General features: G+C 46.8%; 1 protein-coding gene across 5 annotated transcripts in view; it reads right to left on the reverse strand.

The window, feature by feature from the left end:
- MAT2B (methionine adenosyltransferase 2 non-catalytic beta subunit) overlaps window positions 1-23,957 on the reverse strand; it is a 161,559-nt gene that overhangs the window by 59,229 nt on the left and 78,373 nt on the right. The gene's annotated exons all lie outside the window — the stretch shown is intronic.

The raw sequence follows: 23,957 nt of genomic DNA on the forward strand, positions 1-23,957 counted from the left end.
ATTGTACAATGTCAGAAACTACTTATCTGCTGCATGCTTCAGGGTCTATGGCTAAACAACAGTAATTCGATTTTCTCCCATTGGACTCAAAGCGCATAAGCATGGCTCGCACTAGTAATTTGTTGATTGGTAAATTGTGTTACAGTGGAAGAATTCTATAAATCTGCAAATGCCAGCTTTTCAGTCTGGATTTAAATAGCTTCAGGGATGGGGCTGTTTTTTTTACTGGGTGTGGTAGGGAATTCCAAAGGGTAGGGGGTAGCATGACAGAAAGCTCTGGCTCCAAAGGTTTTGAGGTGCACTCTGGCAGTGACCAAGTTTATGGATCCTGCTGAGCGGAGGTTGTGAGAGGTGTGTTGTAGTTTCAGCAAGTCCTTCATGTATCCGGGGCCCAAATTTGATTGTTGATAACTGTGTCATCGGCATAGCAGCCACGTCAGGCCATGATGGATAATAGTACCAAGTGGTAGCATGTACCGTAGATCGCAAATAGTAGAGAAGCTAGGATTGAGTCTTGTGGCACTCCAAATTTTAGATGTGCAAAGTTGGACATGACAGGTCCTAGGGATACTCTGTTTTGTCAGAAATATCTGACCCACTGGAGGACTGAGCCACAGTATTCCTGCAATCTGTTTAGCAAGTTTTCATGATCCACTGTATCACAAGCTGCTAAACGATTCAACATGATAAGGATGGAGCATTACCCTCTGTCCCTTGCCATGAGCAAATCATTGCAGAGACTTAGATGAGGGCGGTTTCACAGCTGTGGTGTTTCTTGAAGCCAATATGTTTGCTGAGAGCCTTGCTTCAAGTTGCAGATACACAGCCTTTTCAATAACTTTTACTAAGAAGGGGGAGGTTGGAGAAAGGTCTGTAGCTGCTCATTGTGTCTGGATCCATTGAAGGATTCTTGAGAAGGGGCTTGAGGATTCCTTCTTTTAGAAAATGCAGGAAGCATCCCTGCTTGTAGAGGGCAATTGACTATTTGATGAAATGCTGGACAGGTCAGCATGTGCTTAATTGGTCCAGGTCACCTGGCAGAGGTGACGGAGGATGTCCGAGAACTCTTCTTCACTAATGCCTTTGAAATTAGCCCAGGGTATTAAAGCTGTTCTTACAGCTTTTAACAGGCGTTGAATAATTCTTAGGGGATGTAGACTGAATAAGAGTGTTACCCAACCCTGTCCTCAGGGCCCACCAATGGTGCATCTTTTGTATAAATCCACAGAGGTAGTTAATTAGCTCTGGTGAGACACTAATTGCTTCACCTGTGCATGTTTGTGGTTTTCTGCAAAACGTGTACTGTTGGTGGGCCCTGAGGACAGGGTTGGGGAACACAGTCAGAAAAGTAGAAGGCAAATTTCTCACATAGGTCCTTTGATGTGTTTATAACACGGTTTTGACAGGATGGGTTACAGATGCGATCAATTGTGCAGAATAGCCGGGCTGGCCTGTTGGGTGGCCTTTTGCGTTCTATGATAGGTATGAGGATGTTTTCATGGTGATTGCTTTTTGGTAGCCTTACAGGTGAGAGACAAGGGTGTGTTTATCTTTTAGAGACTGAGATATGCCCCATTGTCTTTCTAGGCTGTGCACGTTAAAGGTGCGTACACACGCAATACCGCCGGCAACAAAGGGTCCGCCGGACCTTCCCGCTGGGTGGACGTCCAGCCGACAGTAGCACGTGTGACGCGTTGTCGGCGGACTGATAAGGCCTTAGTCTGCCTGACAGACTATACACACACACACACTACGGTTGCTGGAACGCCCGCCCAGCAGCAGTGTCCAGCGGATCCGTTGTTGCCGGTGGTAGTGCGTGTATACCTTTAGTTCAGTTAATGAGCTAAAAAAAAAACACCGTGCATAGAGAAGTGGTGTAGACTGTTTGATGCGTACTGGAGCAATGATGTCAAAGGCAGATGACACAGTGTAGGTATATACTTCAGGATCATGGAGTGTAGGTCCGAGCAATGATTTTTCAGCCCATCGAAGTTGAGGATACTCTGAATGTGCTGGGATGAAACATCTTTTAAAGAACAGTAGTTTATGCATTTGTTTCTTCTGTGTTTTATTGCTGGCGCTGTCAGAGAAAAGTGGATGGTGTGGTGGGCCTGACCATACCACTGGGTTGCTAAAAGTCAGAAGATTCACAGGATAGCCAGGCAACTGGTATTGTTTAAAAGTAAATGTGGCAGCCTCCATACCCCTCTCTTTACAGTTGTCCTTTAAGGGACAACTGTTATGAGAGGGGTATGGAAAAGGACAACTGTAAAGAGAGGGGTATGGAGGCTGCCACATTTACTTTTAAACAATACCAGTTGCCTGGCTATCCTGCAGATGCTCTGACTAATACTTTTAGCCATAGACCCTGAACAAGCATGCAAGCAGATAAGTTGTTTCTAACATTAGATTTGCTGCATGCTTGTTTCTGGAAGCACATATTAGCTGGACGCCACTCAGTTCGGCACGGGGAGAGCCAAATGACAGCTTTTCCTGGTGCCGCTAAACTCTGAGGCATCGTTAATTACTATTACCCTCCGAGTTGTCGCAACTGGGAGGGAGATGTAATTCTGGGTCTGTCAGCCACCAGAGCCCCAAATTACCGATATGCGGGGTTCACATCATAGCATTGGTATGACGGCATCCAGCTTCAGCCGAAATAACGCGCTTCAGGTTCTGGTGTTATTCAGACACTACTGCAGCCAAATAGATCAACAGGACTGCCAGGCGACTGGTATTGTTTAAAAGGAAATAAAAATGGCAGCCTCCATATTCTCACTGCAGTTGTCCTCCACATGCAGTGCTGAGTATTTGGCTTATCCTCCTCTCTAAGGCCACGTTCATATTACCAAACCAGACGGCCGTACGGTTGCAACGCATACGAACGCACGCCATCTGCGTTGCGTGGATGATAGTGAATGGGTCAGCCGCACGTTTGGGGAAAAATGTGTGCAGCATGCATTCGTGGACTGCACTGGTCCGGAACGCATGCAGTGTGAACATCAGACTGAGCAGTCTATGCACTTCTGATGCCGTGCATGTCTGCCTCCTGCACTCATTCCTGAAGTCCAGACAGCAACGCGATCGGTTAATTTTATGTGACCACCTGCATGGATGTGCAGAGCCTAAATATAGGCAGATTACACAACTTGCATTCAAAACAGATGCAACAAAATGGAGAATGTTGGCTACCAAAACAGTTTGCGTGCAGAGTGTTCCATACTAGACTACTCCAACGCGGTGAGCTATCCTCATGGAAGAGACCCTAACCACTAATTAATTAAAAAAAAAAAAAAAGTGAACCAGGGGAGAACTGGCCATAAAATGGTTCAAACAGTTCATAGTTTGCATCTGTTTTGACTTCAAGGTGTGAATCTAATCTAGGGGGCTCTGCACACCTCTGTTGGTAGTCATTTGAGGTAGTAGTCTGATTAGGAGCGCTGCCAATTTCTTCCTGGTAATGCAAATGCCCAATAATTTTTACTGGCAGCACCAACTGGTGCCCAACTCATGCAGTGGCGCCGCAACACATACACCTATAATAGGAGCCCAATCATAGTGCCTAACCAAGGAGAATTATTACGATAAAAATAGTTTAGAAATGCCCACTTCAGACTACACCCTAATATAAAATGACCAATCGTGTATGTAGTTACGCCACCGGTGAGTTGAGCGCAGGACGCGCCGAGTCGTAGCAACTCAGAGGGAGAATAAAATTTGGGGTTCAGCAATCGCAGGAACCACTAGTTAAAAAACGTACATGGTCCGCACACTAAAGCATTACTGCTATAGAGGCAACTAGTTTTGACCCATCGCACTGTAGCCACCTGCTTCGCAATTATCCCCTTCTTCCCCATTTTTACTACTAAAAATATTTCATTATATTCACAGTTGAAAGTGAAAAAGATATGCAATGAAGCAAAAAAAAAAAAAAAAAAAAAAAAAAAAAAAAAAATTTCAAAATCAAATACTGTATCTCCATATAACAAAATGCCCCAGTAACATAATTCAGAATCTCTGACAAACATGATAAATAGCATAATATCATTTACTGTTCTTTTGGACAGTGGCACTTATTTTATGGCCCCATTTCCACTTGAGCAGAATACACAGTGTTTCCCTGTATTTGAGTCGCACAAGGAAATTATGCCTATTCCAGCAATAGCATGCTACCTGGATCGCATGCCGATGCAATTCTGGACAGCATGCAGCAGTTTTTGGTTTTACGCATCCAAATTCCTATAGCTATGCATGACAACTACTTTCAGGAGTATAAGACTACTTTTTAACCCTTGAATATCTTCTGAAAAGTCGGGGGTCGTCTTATATAGAGATGGCCCGAACGGTTCGCCTGTGAACAGCTCCAGTCGAACTTTAGGTGGTTCGCGTTCGCCGGCAAAGGTGAACTTTTGCGGAAGTTCGATTCGCCCCCATAATGCTCCATTGCGCACAACTTTGACCCTCTACATCAGTCAGCAGGCACATTGTTGCCAATCAGACTACACTCACTCCTGGAGCCCCACCCCCCTTATAAAAGGCAAGGTTCTCCTGACGTTTTCCTCACTAGTATGCCTACAGTAATTACTTAAGGGACAGCTGCTGACAGACTCTGCTAGGGAAAGCTTAGTTAGGCTCTTGTAGGCTTCTTCCTAGCTGATTGTTATTCCTTATATTACTCCCTCCTCCCAGAGGGAGGAGGGTCTTGTCTTCCAGGGAATGGTATTTCAAAAGCCAATTTACATACCTTGGCCAGGAATTGAACCCAGGTCTGAGTGCTTGGTAGGTAGCTCTCTTCACCACTATACCACCACCAACTCTACATGCCAGCCTAGCATGTACCATTAGGATATATCCAAGAGAAAAATGAGCTTGCTTAAGGATTTGTAGTATGTCAAAAGCCAACTCACATTAGCCAGGAATAGAACCCAGGCCTACCGTTCTGTAAGCTGCTATCCTAAACATTATACCACCAACACAACACACTACAATGCTACATGCTGAAGCCAGCCTAGCATGTACCATTGTGATATATGCAAGAGAAAAATGAGCTTACTTAGGGATTTGTAGGATTTCAAAAGCCAACTCACATTGGCCAGGAATCGAACCCAGGCCTACCACTCTGTAGGCTGCTATTCACACCATTATGCACCAACACTACATGCTGAAACTTCTTGGAGCAGACTTACTCCCTCCCTCCAAGAGACACACATACATGCCCATAAAATCATTCAACAGCAACTGCGTGCACAGTCTTTGTGGTACACAGTCTCTGTGGCACTATTGGTTAGCGTGTTTGGCTGGTAACTGAAAGGTTGGTGGTTCAAGCCCACCCAGGCATGGCCTTGCCTTGTGTTCAACAGTTGTCCGAAGAGAACCCCAGATAGCCATGTGGATTAATCTCTCTCTCTCTCTCTAGTAGGGATGGTCACCGCTTTACGCGGAATTGTATTTTCCGCAATTTTGGGCGGAAATTGGCCATTCCATTTGGTCGGAACGGAATTGCTTTTTCAATCCGGCGGAATTCCGAAACTGCCTGTGACATTCTGCCGGTATCCGTTGATATTTTAAGCTGAAAATTCACTTCAATGGCATCAAGTCCTAGAGAGAGAGCTCATTTTTCTCTTGGATATAGCACAATGGTACATGCTAGGCTGGCTTCAGCATGTAACATTGTAGTGTGTTGTGTTGGTGGTATAATGATTAGGATAGCAGCCTACCGAGCACTAGACCTGGGTTCGATTCCCACCCAATGTATGTAAGCTGGCTTTTGAAATCCTACATTTCACTAAGCAAGCTCATTTTCACAATGGTACATGCTAGGCTGGCTTCAGCATGTAGTGCTGGTATAGTGGTGGAGAGCTACCTACCAAGCACTCAGACCTGGGTTCAATTCCCGGCCAAGGTATGCAAGCTGGCTTTTGAAATGCTACAAGTCCCTGGAAGACCAGACCCTCCTCCCTCCGGGAGGAGGAGGAAAGGAGGAGAGGAAGAAGGAGGAGAGGAGAATACACTGCCTGATGTTGTAAAGCAGTGTAGGCCTGCAATTGAACATTCAATGAGATTTCTGACCTTAAAACACTGCTTTGTGTCAAATCCAGATTCTTTTCTGGGACTTTTGATGTGTATTTCACTTAACCATGTCTTCCTCCAGGTATTAGACCCCCTTGAAATATCTCTATCATTTTTCTAGCCAGCAGAAATGTTTCTAAATTTTTAAGTTCGCCTCCATATTGAAGTCTATTGCGGTTCGCGAACCGAAAATCGGAGGCTCGCGACATCTCTAGTCTTATACGCCAGGTGTCACGCGATGCTGATAAATGATGCGCATGTGACATGCTGACATTTACGCGATGCTGATACGTGATGCGCTCACGCGACATGCTGATGTTCAACCACTCAAGCCTTTAGTGTTTTTTCACCTCATGCATCAGAGCAATTTTCACCTCCCATTCATTCGCCAATAACTTTCTCACTGCTTATCACAATGAAATGATCTATATCTTGTTTTTTCCACCACCAATCAGGCTTTCTTTGGGTGGCACATTTTGCAAAGAAACATTTTTTTCTAAATTAATTTTAACGGAAATATGAAAAAAGGCAGTTTTCGGCCATTATAGCTTTAAAATAATACATGCTAACATAATTAAAACCCACATATTTTATTTGTCCCGGTTATTACACCATTTAAAGCAGGGCTGTGGAGTCTGTACAAAAATCTTCCGCCTCCAACTCCTCAGTTTCTGAAACCACGACTCCAACTCCAGGTGCCCAAAATTGCCCCGACTCCAACTCAGACTCCACAGCCCTGATTTAAAGTATGTCCCTATCACAATGTATGGTGACAATATTTTACTTGGAAATAAAGGTGCATTTTTTCAGTTTTGCACCCATCACTATGTACAAGCTTATAATTTAAAAAAAAATATTAGTAATGTAACCTCTTGACATGCATATTAAACAAAATTCAGACCCTTAGGTAACTTATTGTAATTTTTTTTTGGGGGGTGCGTGGGAGGTAAACCCTTATTTTAAATGTAAAAGGAGGGGATGTGTAACAGAACGATTGCAGCTTCTTCATAGAAGCCAGCGATCGTTCTAATGGGGACTTAGATCAATGAATGGGAACTGCGTTCCCACTCATTAATCTTCGGGCCAACGGGCGGCCCGCGCACCCCGGCAGTTGCGGCCCTGCGAACCCCTGCGGCTCAGTTTTTTTATGGATGTAGCTCCTACATCCAGCATGCATATTTGGACGTAGGAACTACGTCCTAAATGCTAAAGTGGGTAAGAACGACAGGCTTACACCCCCCTAGTGACCAGGCTATTTTTTACAAATAAGTGCTCTGCCGCTTTAATGGATCGCTCCAGAGCCATAAAAACGAGCACACAAACGAATCCCCCCTCCTTTTCTGCCCACTAACAGAGCTTTCTGTTGGTGGGCTCTGATTGTTGCTGCAATGTGTATTTATTTTGGATTTTTAATTTTTATTTTTTTTTAATGAACTCCCCTTCCTTCCTCCCCCCCGCCAGCCAATCACAGCTATCAGCTCTCATAGGCATCTGCCTATGAGAGCCGATCGCTCTCTGAACCTCTCCAGGGGACAGCAGTGTCACGGCTGTCCCCAGTACAGCATTGCTGTACATCACAGTGCTGTACAATGTAAATAGACGGTTTCACCGTCTAACAGTCTGCTAGCGGTGATTGCCACTGGTAGACTGATGGAGCGGAGCTCCTTCATTTAAGCGGGGATGTGCATGCATCGGCAATTCCCTGCAAAACCCCTCCCCAGGACTTGACGCCTTTCGGCGTTAGGCGGTCCTGGGGCTGCCACCTTCCCGACGCCTATCGGTGTTAGGTGGTCGGGAAGGAATTAACTACTAGTTAATTAAAAAGACAAGTGAAAGAGGCATGTTTTATGGGTACAGCGTGATCTATTCCATAGTACTCTTGATAAACCGGTAGATAAGGAGAGCTGACCAATCCGCTTAGGGAGAGTTGACCAATCCAACCAGTCAATCACCTGTATACTGTTATATACTGGGTAGGGTTGCCACGATTTACCGGTATTACGGTATACCACGGTTTTACTAAGCACGGTAATCACTTTTAGGAAATACCGTTTTTTGCTGTATTTCCGTATCCCCCGCCACCTCTCCGGCATTGTCCTGCTCTCCGTCTGCCTCCGTTACGAAGGCAAGCTCTCAAAGCTAGTTCCTGATTGCGGGAGGCTTGCGACTTGAGTGCAGGAGCTGGGTGGTGATACGCGTCCTGTGATGACGCCAGCACGACTGGAGCGCACACAGAGATCCATTTGTATCTGCTTGTAGTTTTTTTTATTGTGGACTGTACTACAAAGGCAGAGGGGGAGTCACCAGGTCATGCCTGCCAAAATAAATACTGCAATTGAGAAAAGGCTACAGCCCGTTCTCCCTCATGCTAGATGCACGCAGCCCCCTGCCTCCCCCGAGTGCAGAGCTGACAAACACTGATACTGATCAGTGTTCAAAGGAATGTCCAGCTCCCGTCCCCCATGAAAATGATGAGCATGCCACCTGCCCGGGAGAAGGAGCAAGACACACACTGCACGTGGAGGAGCTGAAGCTTATGACACCAGATAAGCAGTGTTGCTGTATTTAAATGCAGCCAGTGTGTATATGTATGGCATGTGTGTGTGATGTGTCTGACGGATGTGTGTGTGGTATGTCTGCCTGATGTGTGTGTGTGTGTGTGTGTGTGTGTGTGTGTGTGTGTGTGTGTGTGTGTGTGTGTGTGTGTGTGTGTGTGTGTGTGTGTGTGGTATGTCTGCCTGATGTGTGTGTGTGTGTGTGTGTGTGTGTGTGTGTGTGTGTGTGTGTGTGTGGTATGTCTGCCTGATGTGTGTGTGTGTGTGTGTGTGTGTGTGTGTGTGGTATGTCTGCCTGATGTGTGTGTGTGTGTGTGGTATGTCTGCCTGATGTGTGTGTGTGTGTGTGTGTGTGTGTGTGTGTGTGTGTGTGTGTCTGCCTGATGTGTGTGTGTGTGTGTGTGTGGTATGTCTGCCTGATGTGTGTGTGTGTGTGTGTGTGTGTGTGGTATGTCTGCCTGATGTGTGTGTGTGTGTGTGTGTGTGTGTGTGTGTGTGTGTGTGTGTGTGTTTGTGTGTGTGTGGTATGTCTGCCTGATGTGTGTGTGTGTGTGTGTGTGTGTGTGTGTGGTATGTCTGCCTGATGTGTGTGTGTGTGTGTGTGGTATGTCTGCCTGATGTGTGTGTGTGTGTGTGTGTGTGTGTGTGTGTGTGTGGTATGTCTGCCTGATGTGTGTGTGTGTGTGTGTGTGTGTGTGTGTGTGTGTGTGTGTGTGTGTGTGGTATGTCTGCCTGATGTGTGTGTGTGTGTGTGTGTGTGTGTGTGTGTGTGGTATGTCTGCCTGATGTGTGTGTGTGTGTGTGTGTGTGTGTGTGTGTGTGTGTGTGTGGTATGTCTGCCTGATGTGTGTGTGTGTGTGTGTGTGTGTGTGTGTGTGGTATGTCTGCCTGATGTGTGTGTGTGTGTGTGGTATGTCTGCCTGATGTGTGTGTGTGTGGTATGTCTGCCTGATGTGTGTGTGTGTGTGTGTGTGTGTGTGTGTGTGTGGTATGTCTGCCTGATGTGTGTGTGTGTGTGTGTGTGTGTGTGTGTGTGTGTGTGTGTGTGTGGTATGTCTGCCTGATGTGTGTGTGTGTGTGTGTGTGTGTGTGTGTGTGTGTGTGTGGTATGTCTGCCTGATGTGTGTGTGTGTGTGTGTGTGTGTGTGTGTGTGTGTGTGTGTGTGTGTGTGTGTGTGTGTGTGTGTGGTATGTCTGCCTGATGTGTGTGTGTGTGTGTGTGTGTGTGTGTGTGGTATGTCTGCCTGATGTGTGTGTGTGTGTGTGGTATGTCTGCCTGATGTGTGTGTGTGTGTGTGTGTGTGTGTGTGTGTCTGCCTGATGTGTGTGTGTGTGTGTGTGGTATGTCTGCCTGATGTGTGTGTGTGTGTGTGTGTGTGTGTGTGTGTGTGTGTGGTATGTCTGCCTGATGTGTGTGTGTGTGTGTGTGTGGTATGTCTGCCTGATGTGTGTGTGTGTGTGTGTGTGTGGTATGTCTGCCTGATGTGTGTGTGTGTGTGTGTGTGTGTGTGTGTGTGGTATGTCTGCCTGATGTGTGTGTGTGTGTGTGTGTGTGTGGTATGTCTGCCTGATGTGTGTGTGTGTGTGTGTGTGTGTGTGTGTGGTATGTCTGCCTGATGTGTGTGTGTGTGTGTGTGTGTGGTATGTCTGCCTGATGTGTGTGTGTGTGTGTGTGTGTGGTATGTCTGCCTGATGTGTGTGTGTGTGTGTGTGTGTGGTATGTCTGCCTGATGTGTGTGTGTGTGTGTGTGTGTGGTATGTCTGCCTGATGTGTGTGTGTGTGTGTGTGTGGTATGTCTGCCTGATGTGTGTGTGTGTGTGTGTGGTATGTCTGCCTGATGTGTGTGTGTGTGTGTGTGGTATGTCTGCCTGATGTGTGTGTGTGTGTGTGTGTGTGTGTGTGTGTGTGTGTGTGTGTGTGTGTGTGTGTGTGTGTGTGTGTGTGTGTGTGTGGTATGTCTGCCTGATGTGTGTGTGTGTGTGTGTGTGTGTGTGTGTGTGTGTGTGGTATGTCTGCCTGATGTGTGTGTGTGTGTGTGTGGTATGTCTGCCTGATGTGTGTGTGTGTGTGTGTGTGTGTGGTATGTCTGCCTGATGTGTGTGTGTGTGTGTGTGTGTGTGTGTGTGTGTGTGTGTGGTATGTCTGCCTGATGTGTGTGTGTGTGTGTGTGTGTGTGTGTGTGGTATGTCTGCCTGATGTGTGTGTGTGTGTGTGTGTGTGTGTGTGTGGTATGTCTGCCTGATGTGTGTGTGTGTGTGTGTGTGTGTGTGTGTGTGGTATGTCTGCCTGATGTGTGTGTGTGTGTGTGTGGTATGTCTGCCTGATGTGTGTGTGTGTGTGTGGTATGTCTGCCTGATGTGTGTGTGTGTGTGTGTGTGTGTGTGTGTGGTATGTCTGCCTGATGTGTGTGTGTGTGTGTGTGTGTGTGTGTGTGTGTGTGTGTGTGTGTGTGTGTGTGTGTGTGTGTGTGTGTGTGTGTGTGTGTGTGTGTGTGTGTGTGTGTGTGTGTGTGTGTGTGTGTGTGTGTGTGTGTGTGTGTGTGTGTGTGTGTGATGTGTCCTCATGCCCACTGCCCCCCCCCCCCCCGGTTCTACTCTGTCCCCCTACTTTTTAAAGAAATTGTCCGCAGTGGCTTAGCACAGGACTTCACCTAACTCATGTCCGCTCCACCCATTTGCATTTTATTTTTAAGCTCTGGTATCCTTTAAAGGAAACCAGAGACGCAGCATAGTGAAAGTTTTATAGGTAACTGCGGCTTCCTCCAGCCCGATCATGCGCACAGATCCCTCCCACGCCGCCATCCTCAGCCTTTTCTATCGCTGTTACTGAGTCCCGTAACTTTGGCCAGTCACGGCCAGTTTTACAAATGCGCAGTGCGCTCCCTCCGTCTCTGGCAGAAAATAGTACTACGCCTGCGTAGTATTCTCCGCTGTAGAGAACGCATTGCGCATGCTCAGACTGGCCGCGACTGGCTCAAGTTACGGGATTCAATACCAGCGATAGAAAAGGCTGAGGATGTCGGCGTGGGAGGGATCCGTGCGCATGATGGGGCTGAAGGAAGCCGCAGGTATATATAAAAACTTTCACTATGCTTCATCTCTGGTACACTAAGGTGTGTAGTAAAGTGTACCACCAGCATTTTTAAAGTGGACCTGAACTCAAAACGTCCTCCTCTCTGCTCAAAAAGATATGCAACAGCAATTTATTTCTTTGTTACAGCTAATACAAATCCTAAAATAAATCTGTACAGTTTCTACTTCCTGATTCATGGAAGCAGACATATTAACCTACTGTGCTTTAAAATGGCCTTATTATCTGCCCTCTCTGCCATAGGCAGTCATGTGACACGGGGAAAATTAGATTTACTTTTGGTATTGTTGTTTTTTTGACATTTAGAAGAGTAAATATTTCAAGTATGACAGGAGGACCCTAACCATTAAGGGTCTAATGAAGAGTTTGTTCAACTTTGACCTTTTCTTATTTTTATAAGGGTAATTGTAATGAGAATAATTGCGTAATACCGTATGACGTGGTATTTTTTTTTGACGGTTATACCGTGAATTTTCATACCGTTGCAACCCTAATACTGTGTACCACATACAGTACAACACCAGTATCTGTTTATACATAGCACCAATATTTTATTTTTTTTATTTGGTGCGCATTGGGAAGAGCGGTAGTCATATGGCGAGTATATCCCAAACTGTATATTTTAACTAGACAAGTTGGGGCGGGGGGGCTTAGGGCTGCACGAAATTGCGCTCTTTGTCAGAAATTGCAATTTCGATTTTTCCCCGATTTTTTTCAAATCCTGCTTTTCGCACTTTGGGGCAGCGGGGGGTGGTTCACGGTCCGCAATGCCCGGTCCGCTGTCCGTAATACCTTGCTTCTGGCCCCGCTGTGCGTGGATTGGCCAGAAGCAGTGAATATGTATAAGTGTTAATGAGCGGGGGGGCGGATACACTCGGGCGAGCGGCCGGGCACATACAGCATTACCAATCACTGGCTAGCGATGGAATGACGGCAGTGGTAGGCGGAGCTGTACAGAGCATACAGCATTTTTTAAATACATAAAAATTAAATGCAATTTAAGTGTGATAAGGAAGGATAAATTATATTTGATGAAATAGGGATATTCAAAACTGCTCTGGTCCATAAAGGGAAACAATGTCTAGATGTCAAGTGGTTAAAAACACTTACTGCGATATGGAAAGTAATTTACAGTACAATACATGTACATCTTATCTCTGTGTATACTTTTGTACATTACATTTTACAGTTTCCATCAAAGTGCACCTTAAAGCATCCAGACTGCATGTTTAGATTATGCCTGTATAAGGAGTTAAAAAAAATAAATAAATAAAACATTCTTTTATATCTCTCTAAACTATATTGAAACTAGCAAAAGGACACTGCAACACCAAATGCACGCATTTAAAGCGGAATATAACCCTGCATTTCAACTTTGCTCTAAAACATTATTTACAGCATATAATATGCAACCAGCATTTTTTTTTTTTTACTAGACCAGCATTGGAAGGGTTAAACACAGAGGTTTAGGGCTTGTTTCCACTGTTGCGACGCGATTCGCCGGCATTCCGACGCTTGTAAAAACGCATGCGGATGCGTTTCTGCATGCGTTTTTACCCGCGATTTCGCGTGCGATTTCGCATGGCAGGGTGCCATGCGAAATTAACCATGACACTGCCAGGGCAAAATAAAATTGAAAAAGGTGCGAAATCGCACGCGAAATCGCGGGTAAAAACGCATGTAACAAACGCATGCGTTTTTACTATTAAATACATTAGCGGCGATTCGCACGGATTCCCGACGCAGGCGAAATCGTTGGCTCTTTTGTGCGTTTTTTTCACGCTGAAAAAACGCACCTCAACAACGCTACAGTGGAAACAGGCCCATCCACTTGTATTACATGTGCGGATCTGCATGCGTTGGACGCATGCAGATTCGCGATAGTGGAAACGAGCCCTCAAAGTTCCTGGAGAGATATGCAGAAGTTCATTTAGATACATTTAAAGAGACACTGAAGCGAGACTAAATCTCGCTTCAGGTCTTATATATAGCAGGGGCACGTGTGCCCCTGCTAAAACGCCGGTATCCCGCGGCTTAACGGGGGTCCCTTCACCCCCAACCCACCCGCCGCAAAAGTTGGTCGGAAAATGGTCGCTCGTATTCTTCTTCCTGGAGGCAGGGCTAACGGCTGCAGCCCTGCCTCCAGTCGCGTCTATCAGACGCGCATCGCCGCCTCTCCCCCGCCCCTCTCAGTGAAGGAAGACTGAGAGGGGCGGGGGAGAGGCGAAGATACGCGTCTGACAGACGCGCATGGGGCAGGGCTGCGGCGGTTAGCCCTGCCCCAACCAGGAAGCGCTCCCCCGCTGCACGGAGGGGGATTGGGGGGACAGGGACCCCCGTTAAGCCGCACTATAGTGGCGTTTTAGCAGGGGCACGCATGCCCCTGCTAGCTATGAGGTCTGAAGCGAGATCTATTCTCGCTTCAGACTCTCTTTAACTAAATAGAATGTAACAAGTGATAAATGTTACACACTCTTTGGCTGTCCTCCAGCTCCTTCTCAGTCAGAGAGAGGAGTCACATGCCACACTTAGATACATTTATGTAAACAAAATGTATCTATGTCAGCTTCGGATATGTCTGCAGTTCTGTCCAGGAACTTGAAAGCTCTGTGTAACCCTTCCAATGCTGGTCTAGTAAAAAAAAAATGCTGGTTGCATATAATATACTGTAAATAATGTTTTAGAGCAAAGTTGAAATGCAGGGTTATATTCCGCTTTAAGCCTCTGTCAACCTTCTAGACCAGTGATCTTCATGAATGTTACTCCAGGGGAAGAACTGATAGATAGGTATGCACATTCACTAGACTGCAACCAAAAAAGAAAATACTGTTTGTGTGCATACCTACTGTTGTATTGTGGTACAATTATTAGCTTATACGCTTTTTTTTTTTTTTTTTTTTTAAAGGGACACTTAAGTCAAACAAAAAAAATGAGTTTTACTCACCTGGGGCTTCCAATAGCCCCCTGCAGCTGTCCGGTGCCCTCGCTGTCTCCCTCCGATCCTCCTGGCCCCGCCAGCAGCCACTTCCTGTTTCGGTGACAGGAGCTGACAGGCTGGGGACGCGAGTGATTCTTCGCGTTCCCAGACACATTAGCACCATCTATGCTGCTATATGGTATATGATATATGCTATAGCAGCATAGATGGCGCTATTGTGGCCAGGAACGCGAAGAATCACTCGCGTCCCCAGCCTGTCAGCTCCTGTCACCGAAACAGGAAGTGGCTGCCGGCGGGGCCAGGAGGATCGGAGGGAGACGGCGAGGGCACCGGACAGCTGCAGGGGGCTATTGGAAGCCCCAGGTGAGTAAAACTCATTTTTTTTGTTTGACTTAAGTGTCCCTTTAAATACGGTTTTCTCTTAGATTAGATTTTCACACCTGGTCAATAGTGCACTATCTAGTCAATAGATGCTCTATCTATCCCAGGGAGGACATTAAGGATATGTGCTATTCCTTAGATAGGTTTTGATGCGCTGAATGCGTGCATGTTTGTACTATGCATGTTACAGGGCCAGAGTCAGGACACATACTGAACTACCTCTACGAGGTGTATGTGACTACGCAAGAGACTTTATTCTTGTAATGAAGATCCCAGCTTTTAACTTAGCTGCAGGGACATCATTGATTGCTGCATGGATTTTTGTAAATGGATTCGCATGAGGATTTGCATGAGTGTGCGGAAGTTCATTTTGATGCTTTAATTGGTTAACAGTGATCACAGGGTCAGGAGCCAATGAAATCAGCTCCTGTCAAGCTCAGGGAGCTCTGCCATCATACCAGTGGCAGAGTGAGGGGGCTGCAGCAGCAAGAGAGCCAAGCAATCAGCAGTAGTGTAAGGTGGGGAGAATTGAAATGATTGCCTGGCAGTGATAACTGGTGCCAAAAAGGGCGCAGATTTCAATCATCACAGTCTGGTAGTGGTTAAAAAGAAGATGAAAAAGATCAGTGCCTGAAATTTTGCCATTACCCCCAGCATTGTCTCAAGGGTGTGGAGGAGATTCCAGGAAACAGGCAGTTACTCTAGGAGAGCTGGACAGGGGTGCAGAAGACCCTTCAGGCCCAGTTCACATCTAAAATCGCGAAACGCCGGCGACCGGCGTATTGCCGGAGTGATTTTCCTGCGATGAACGCAGAAAAAAATATAATCACTGGACACACGGCGGCTTTGACGCGATCGCGATTAGCGTGCTATGCATTCTAATCGCGATCGCTAAACGTGAGATGCAAATCGCCGGCAAACCGCTGCATGCAAAGAGTTTGCGGTTAACGCTAACCGCAAACGCGTCAGTGAAAACACTGCCATTTGCTACAATGTGTAGCGGTTTTTACAAAACCGCTAGCGGTTTGCCTTGAGTGGGAATCGCGCGATTCCCGCTCAGGTGCGAATGGGCCTTCACTCATCAGGAGGACCATCTGTTCCTTAAAGGATACCCGAACTGAAATGTGACATAATGAGATAGACGTGTATGTACAGTGCCTAGCGCATAAATAACTATGCTGTGTTCCTTTTTTTCCTTTCTCTGCCTGAAAGAGTTAAATATCAGGTATGTAAGTGGCTGACTCAGTCCTGATTCGGACAGGAAGTGACTACAGTGTGACCCTCACTGATAAGAAATTCCCCTTTTTTTACTTCTTTCTTCCTCTCAGAAGCAATTTTCTGCTAGCAAAGTGTTTTATAGTTGGAACTTCTTATCAGTGAGGGTCACACTGTAGTCACTTCCTGTCAACCACTATTTAACGCTTTCAGGCAGAGGAAAAAAAAAGGGAACACAGCATAGTTATTTGTGTGCTAGGCACTGTACATACACATGTCTATCTCATTATGTCACATTTCAGTTCGGGTATCCTTTAAAAAAAAAGGGAAGGTTCAGGGTGTAATGAAAAAAAAATAAAAATCCACTTACCTGGGGCTTCCTCCAGCCCGTGGCACGTAGGAAGTGCACTCAGCGCTGCACCACAGGCTCCCCGGCCAGGCCGGCTTCTTCGTTCAAACGTGCGCCTCACGCCGTCGTGCTGACGTCATCGGACGTCCTCCACGCTGTACTGTGCAGGCTTTTTTTTTTTATTTATTGGGCAGGAGAGGAGCCGGGAGAGTCCGCTATTGCGGCCAGCCACATGGCTACTTAATATTCACTGCAGTGTTTACTTCTTGGAGCGGCCGCCGACTGGCTTGCGGGTCCACGTGATGCGGAGTGCTCCGATCACGTGGTCTCCGCAGCGCATAGGACACAAAAGGCACACCAAGAGCTGCATAACGCAGCTCTAGGTAGCATCCTCCTCCAATACCACCAGGTGTTGCGTTAGGGGCACGTTATGCGACCTATAACATCCCCTAAAACGCAATGTCCTGGTGGGAAAGAGGCCTAAAAGGAAACATTCATATCCCTCTCAGTTTAGGTTCCCTTTAAGAAAAGTGAATCCTCTGGATGCCACATCCTCCTCACGACCACTGCAGCTGCCCAGGATGCTCTGAAAGTTTGCAGCTGTGCTCCTCTTTGTGCAGAAACACGGCCATACTGCACCAGCTCAAGTACGGCCACGCCTACTCGGTAGCAAGGAGCTGCCCGTAAACAAGAGGCTTTGGCTTACTGGACTGTCTAATGCAGCCCGATGCAAAGTGGAGGCAGGGAGCAGTTTCACATTTAGGTGGGCAGAGTCTGGAGATCCCCGACGTCACATGCTGCAGCATTCTCAGAAGTGCATGTTGAAGGCGCTTGGAATGCCCGGCACACCGCACTGTGGCTTGGCCTGGCGCTTGTCCATTCCCCCAGATCAGTGATCTGCAAACTTGGCTCTCCAGCTGTTAAGGAGCTACAAGTCCCACAATGCCCTGCGGGAGTCTGACAACCACGATTCATAAAGGCAAATGCATTGTAAGACTTGTTCTTGAACAGCTGGAGAGCCATATTTGCAGATCACTGCCCCAAACCACCTACATAGCTCTGAACGGAGGACACAAAGGATTGCGGGCAACCACTAAGGAGCTATCAAGCCAAAAAGCTGAATGGAGACTTGTGCACAAATGCAGTATGACGGAGACGTCTGAAATGGGCAGGTAACCATCTGGAACTCATTTGGTCCTGTTTGCTTGGACCTGCCGGTTCACTGCTTCGCATAGATGTTTCTGCATGTGCATACTACTGAGCTTTATCTTGAGCCCTGCTGCCTCCTTTCACCATCCTATCCTGTCCTACTAACCTGTTATGCACTGGCTTTGTACCACTATGGAAAGTCTGCAAATGGGACTACAACATGTTGGATAAAAACTTTTATGGAACCAAGCAGAAACAAAATGTGCCCCAGCAGAACACATACGTGGCTGCTAAAGGATTTATGGCACTGCTCTCTTCAGCTCTGAGTAGTGTGCCAGGCTGGAAAGGAGGGGGCAGAAAAAAAAAATATACATATATAGCCATGCAGCACACATGGTTTTCTATATGTGGCTGCCAAAGGGTTAATGCAATCAGTATACCAGTCTTCCCCATGCAGTAGACCCATGCAGCAGTGGTGATGGAGGAACGCAAATATGGTGGCAATGCAAAACAGAAAAGCGGATAAAAAAAAAAAAAAAAAAAGGGGGAAAACAAACTGATGCCAACGAAACAGAAAATGGATCAGTTTGTCATCCGGTACACTGTGATCAGTTTGTCATCCGGTACACTGTGATCCCAGTCTTGCTATCTAGCCCAGAGCAGGACAAACTGCCCTGTTGAACATAAAGTTGCACTGTTATTAATGACTGATGCATGTTTCCAGATGTAAGTTATGCCTGTACAAATACGGGATTATTTTGATTCTTATGGAACTGGGAAATTGGGTAAAATTTTCAGTTCATTCCCATCTAAACCCAGATAGGCTCTGCATAGAGATACGCATACATGATCAATGAGATTCAAATACCCTGTTTTTGCATATGCTTGAAATTATACCAACATTTGAAGCTATTTGATTTGTTTGGATCAGTTTCAGTTTACTGCATGGTATTTGCAAGCATCTCTGGATTATTTGCTTTTCTCATTGATCACCAATGTAAATGAGCATAGAAACTGACTTTCTTTATAGACTTTTAATCTACAGCAGGGGTCAGGAACCTTTTTGGCTGAGAGAGCCATAAACGCCACATATTTTAAAATGTCAATGAGAGCCACACAATGGCTATCATTCATAAAGGGGTGTTCGGTAAACAAAATCAGTGCGGGAAAACATGGCATTCGGTAGTTTAGACTTCTGTGTGCTCATTCATAAAAATGTTTACAGTCGCGCTAGCAGTGCTGTGATTTCCCGAATTAGGCTGTCGGTAGGCTGGCGTAACAGGAGAAGCTGCCCGAGTCCCTCCGTGCACTGCTCTCACTACTGCTGCTTGGGAGGTCTGTCCATTAAGTTAAATGTAATCCGCATGGTTATCGCTACATCCAAGGGAGCGGTATTCCCCATCCTCGTACCGCTTGCTCTAATCTTTATGAATTGAAATTTAGGAACATTTGTTAACATAATCACCGGACAAGGCTGTAATTTATCGCTCTATGTACACTTTTCGTGCGGAAACAGCCTTTATGAATAAAGATTTTGCTATGTGCTCGGTAAAGTCAGCTGTTTTCAGCATTTCCACATGCGGAAATGCTTTATGAATGAGAGCCAATGTTTGCAATATGTTTCGAACTGTGACATTGTGCATGTGCATCAGAGAGCTCACGTCCCTGTTGCCATGGTGATGTGTATATAGTTGATCCACCGGGCAGCGGAAGTGTCAGACATATCTTCAGCTTTTCTTGGGTTTCAGCAATATCTTTAAGGCCCCATACACACATCAGACCATAGTCTTTTGAAAATGAAAGATCACAGACCAATCTTACCACCCTTCATGTAGTATGAGAGCCATACCTTCACAGTCTTTTCTATGGAGCTGAACTCCACATCAGACAGAAATCTTTGCAAGATGCTGCACACACAGATGCTATACAGACACAAAAGATCAGTATCTGCAAAAGATCTGTTCCTGCCAAACATCCATTCCTGCAAATTGCAATGATAGTCTATGAGATCTGCAGATCATCATACACACATGATTTAACGGACATTCATCTGCAGATCAGATCCACCAGGATGGATTTTCAGATCTGCAGATCTGCAGATGAATGTCAGTTAAATCATGTGTGTATGATGATCTGCAGATCTCATAGACTATCATTGCAATTTGCAGGAATGGATTTTTGGCAGTAACAGATCTTTTGCAGATACTGATCTTTTGTGTCTGTACAGAATCTGTGTGTGCAGCATCTTGCCAAGATTTTTTCCTGATGTGGAGTTCAGCTCCATAGAAAAGACTGTGTAGAGTATGGCTCTTATACTACAGGAAGGGTGGTAAGATTGGTCTGTGATCTTTCATTTTCCAAAGACTATGGTCTGATGTCTGTATGTGGCCTTAGAGTCAGAAAGGAGAAATACCAACAGCTTGTACAATTAGCTAGCTGACTTGGGGGTTGATTCACTTTGTAGGATGAGATCCCCGCACTTTGGCCCAATAGGCTGCCCTGTCACTGACAGGTAGCCCATTGGGCCAATCAAAGTGTCAGTATCTCATCCTACAAAGTCACTGGGATAATTGGAGCAGTTGTTCGTTTGGGGGGGGGGGGGAGCATGATTAAGTTAGTGGTGCATGCTACAGCAGTAGCGTGCCTACTTTGAAAATGTTATTTGCGCTGCTTGATCAGTGTAGCTTTGTGAATCAACTCCTACTGATTTGTCTGTAAGCCAGATGAAGCCATCGAGAGCCACATTTAGCTCCCTTGCCATAGGTTCCCTACCCCTTATCTACAGCAACCAGAATAGAGGAGGCTGAATCAGAACCTTTGCCATGGCTGATAATATTCCAGAAATGATTGACGAGCATTAGTTTAGGTTGCCTCTTGCTACCATAATCTGATTAACCAAGTGCAGAGATGCTGTTTAACCACTTCCCGACCGCCTAACACACAGAGGCGGCCGGGAAGTGGAGCCCTGAAGGACCGGCTCACCCACAGAGGCGGCGGTCCTAAGGGCATGGGCGGAGCGATCGCGTCATCCGTGATGCGATCCTCCGCCGGCGCCTGTCACCGCTCGCTCGCCGCAACATCCCGCCGGCTATACGGAAGCGCCGGCGGGATGTTAACCCCGCGATCGCCGCATACAAAGTGTATAATACACTTTGTAATGTTTACAAAGTGTATTATACAGGCTGCCTCCTGCCCTGGTGGTCCCAGTGTCCGAGGGACCACCAGGGCAGGCTGCAGCCACCCTAGTCTGCACCCAAGCACACTGATTTCTCCCCCCCCTGCCCCAGATCGCCCACAGCACCCATCAGACCCCCCCCTGCCCACCCCCCAGACCCCTGTTTGCACCCAATCACCCCCCTAATCACCCATCAATCACTCCCTGTCACTATCTGTCAACGCTATTTTTTTTTTATCCCCCCCCCCCCCCCTGCTCCCTGCCCCCTCCTGATCACCCCCCACCCCTCAGATTCTCCCCAGACCCCCCCCAGACCACCCCCCCTGTTTACTGTATGCATCTATCCCCCTGATCACCCGTCAATCACCCCGTCACTGCCACCCATCAATCAGCCCCTAACCTGCCCCTTGCGGGCAATCTGATCACCCCCCCACACCAATAGATCGCCCACAGATCCGACATCAGATCACCCCCCAAATCCATTGTTTACATCTATTCTCTCCTCTAAACACCCACTAATTACCCATCAATCACCCATCAATCACCCCCTATCACCACCTGTCACTTTTACCTATCAGATCAGACCCTAATCTGCCCCTTGCGGGCACCCAATCACCCGCCCACACGCTCAGATTGCCCTCTGACCCCGCCTTATCAATTCACCAGTGCATTAATTACATCTGTTCTTCCCTGTAATAACCCACTGATCACCTGTCAATCACCTGCCAATCACCTATCACCCATCAATCACCCCCTGTCACTGCCACCCATCAATCAGCCCCTAACCTGCCCCTTGCGGGCAATCTGATCACCCACCCACACCATTAGATCGCCCGCAAACCCGTCGTCAGATTACCTCCCAAATGTATCGTTTACATCTGTTATCTTCTCTAAACACTCACTAATTACCCATCAATCACCCCCTATCACCACCTGTCACCTATCAGATCAGACCCTAATCTGCCCCTTGCGGGCACCCAATCACCCGCCCACACGCTCAGATTGCCCTCAGACCCCCCTGTATCAATTCGCCAGTGCAATATTTACATCTGTCCTTCCCTGTAATAACCCACTGATCACCTGTCAATCACCTGCCAATCACCTATCACCCATCAACCACCCCCTGTCACTGCCACCCAACAATCAGCCCCTAACCTGCCCCTTGCGGGCAAACTGATCATCCACCCACACCAATAGATCGCCCGCAGATCCGACATCAGATCACCACCCAAGCGCAGTGTTTCCATCTATTCTCTCCTCTAAACACCCACTAATTACCCATCAATCACCCCCTATCACCACCTGTCACTGTTACCCATCAGATCAGACCCTAATCTGCCCCTTGCGGGCACCCAATCGCCCGCCTACACGCTCAGATTGCCCTCAGACCCCCCCTTATCAATTCGCCAGTGCAATATTTACATCTGTTCTCCCCTGTAATAACCCACTGATTACCTGTCAATCACCTATCAATCACCCATCAATCACCCCCTGTCACTGCCACCCATCAATCACCCCCTGTCACTGCCACCCATCAATCACCCGCTGTCACTGCCACCCATCAATCACCCGCTGTCACTGCCACCCATCAATCACCCGCTGTCACTGCCACCCATCAATCAGCCCCTAACCTGCCCCTTGCGGGCAAACTGATCACCCACCCACACCAATAGATCGCCCGCAGATCCGACATCAGATCACCACCCAAGCGCAGTGTTTCCATCTATTCTCTACCCTAAACACCCACTAATTACCCATCAATCACCCCCTGTCACTGCTACCTATCAGATTAGACCCCTATCTGCCCCTAGGGCACTCAATCACCCACCCACACCCTCAGAATGCCCTCAGACCCCAGCCCTGATCACCTCGCCAGTGCATTGCTTGCATCTATTCCCCCCTCTAATTACACCTTGAGACACCCATCAATCACCTCCTGTCACCCCCTAGCACACCTACCCATCAGATCAGGCCCCAATTTGCCCCGTGTGGGCTCCTGATCACTCGGCCAAACCCTCAGACCCCCTTCCGATCACCTCCCCAGTGCATTGATTGCATCTATTTTCCCCTCTAACCACCCCCTGAGACACCCATCAATCACCTCCTGTCACCCCCCTAGCACTCCTATCCATCAGATCAGGCCCAATACAACCTGTCATCTAAAAGGCCACCCTGCTTATGACCGGTTCCACAAAATTCGCCCCCTCATAGACCACCTGTCATCAAAATTTGCAGATGCTTATACCCCTGAACAGTCATTTTGAGACATTTGGTTTCCAGACTACTCACGGTTTTGGGCCTGTAAAATGCCAGGGCGGTATAGGAACCCCACAAGTGACCCCATTTTAGAAAAAAAGACACCCCAAGGTATTCTGTTAGGTGTATGACGAGTTCATAGAAGATTTTATTTTTTGTCAAAAGTTAGCGGAAATTAATTTTTATTGGTTTTTTTTCACAAAGTGTCATTTTTCACTAACTTGTGACAAAAAATAAAATCTTCTATGAACTCGCCATACACCTAACAGAATACCTTGGGGTGTCTTCTTTCTAAAATGGGGTCACTTGTGGGGTTCCTATACTGCCCTGGCATTTTAGGGGCCCTAAACCGTGAGGAGTAGTCTTGAAACAAAAATGACCTGTGAAATCCTTAAGGTACTCATTGGACTTTTTTGCACCCTAACTGCACTAAGGGGCCCAAAGTGCCACACATGTGGTATCGCCGTACTCGGGAGAAGTAGTACAATGTGTTTTGGGGTGTATTTTTACACATACCCATGCTGGGTGGGAGAAATACCTCTGTAAATGACAATCTTGATTTTTTTTACACACAATTGTCCATTTACAGAGGTATTTCTCCCACCCAGCATGGGTATGTGTAAAAATACACCCCAAAACACATTGTACTACTTCTCCCGAGTATGGCGATACCACATGTGTGGCACTTTTTTGCACCCTAACTGCGCTAAAGGGCCCAAAGTCCAATGAGTACCTTTAGGATTTCACAGGTCATTTTGAGAAATTTCGTTTCAAGACTA

The sequence above is a fragment of the Hyperolius riggenbachi genome, chromosome 3, assembly GCF_040937935.1.
Source record: "Hyperolius riggenbachi isolate aHypRig1 chromosome 3, aHypRig1.pri, whole genome shotgun sequence".
Taxonomy (NCBI): Eukaryota; Metazoa; Chordata; class Amphibia; order Anura; family Hyperoliidae; genus Hyperolius; species Hyperolius riggenbachi.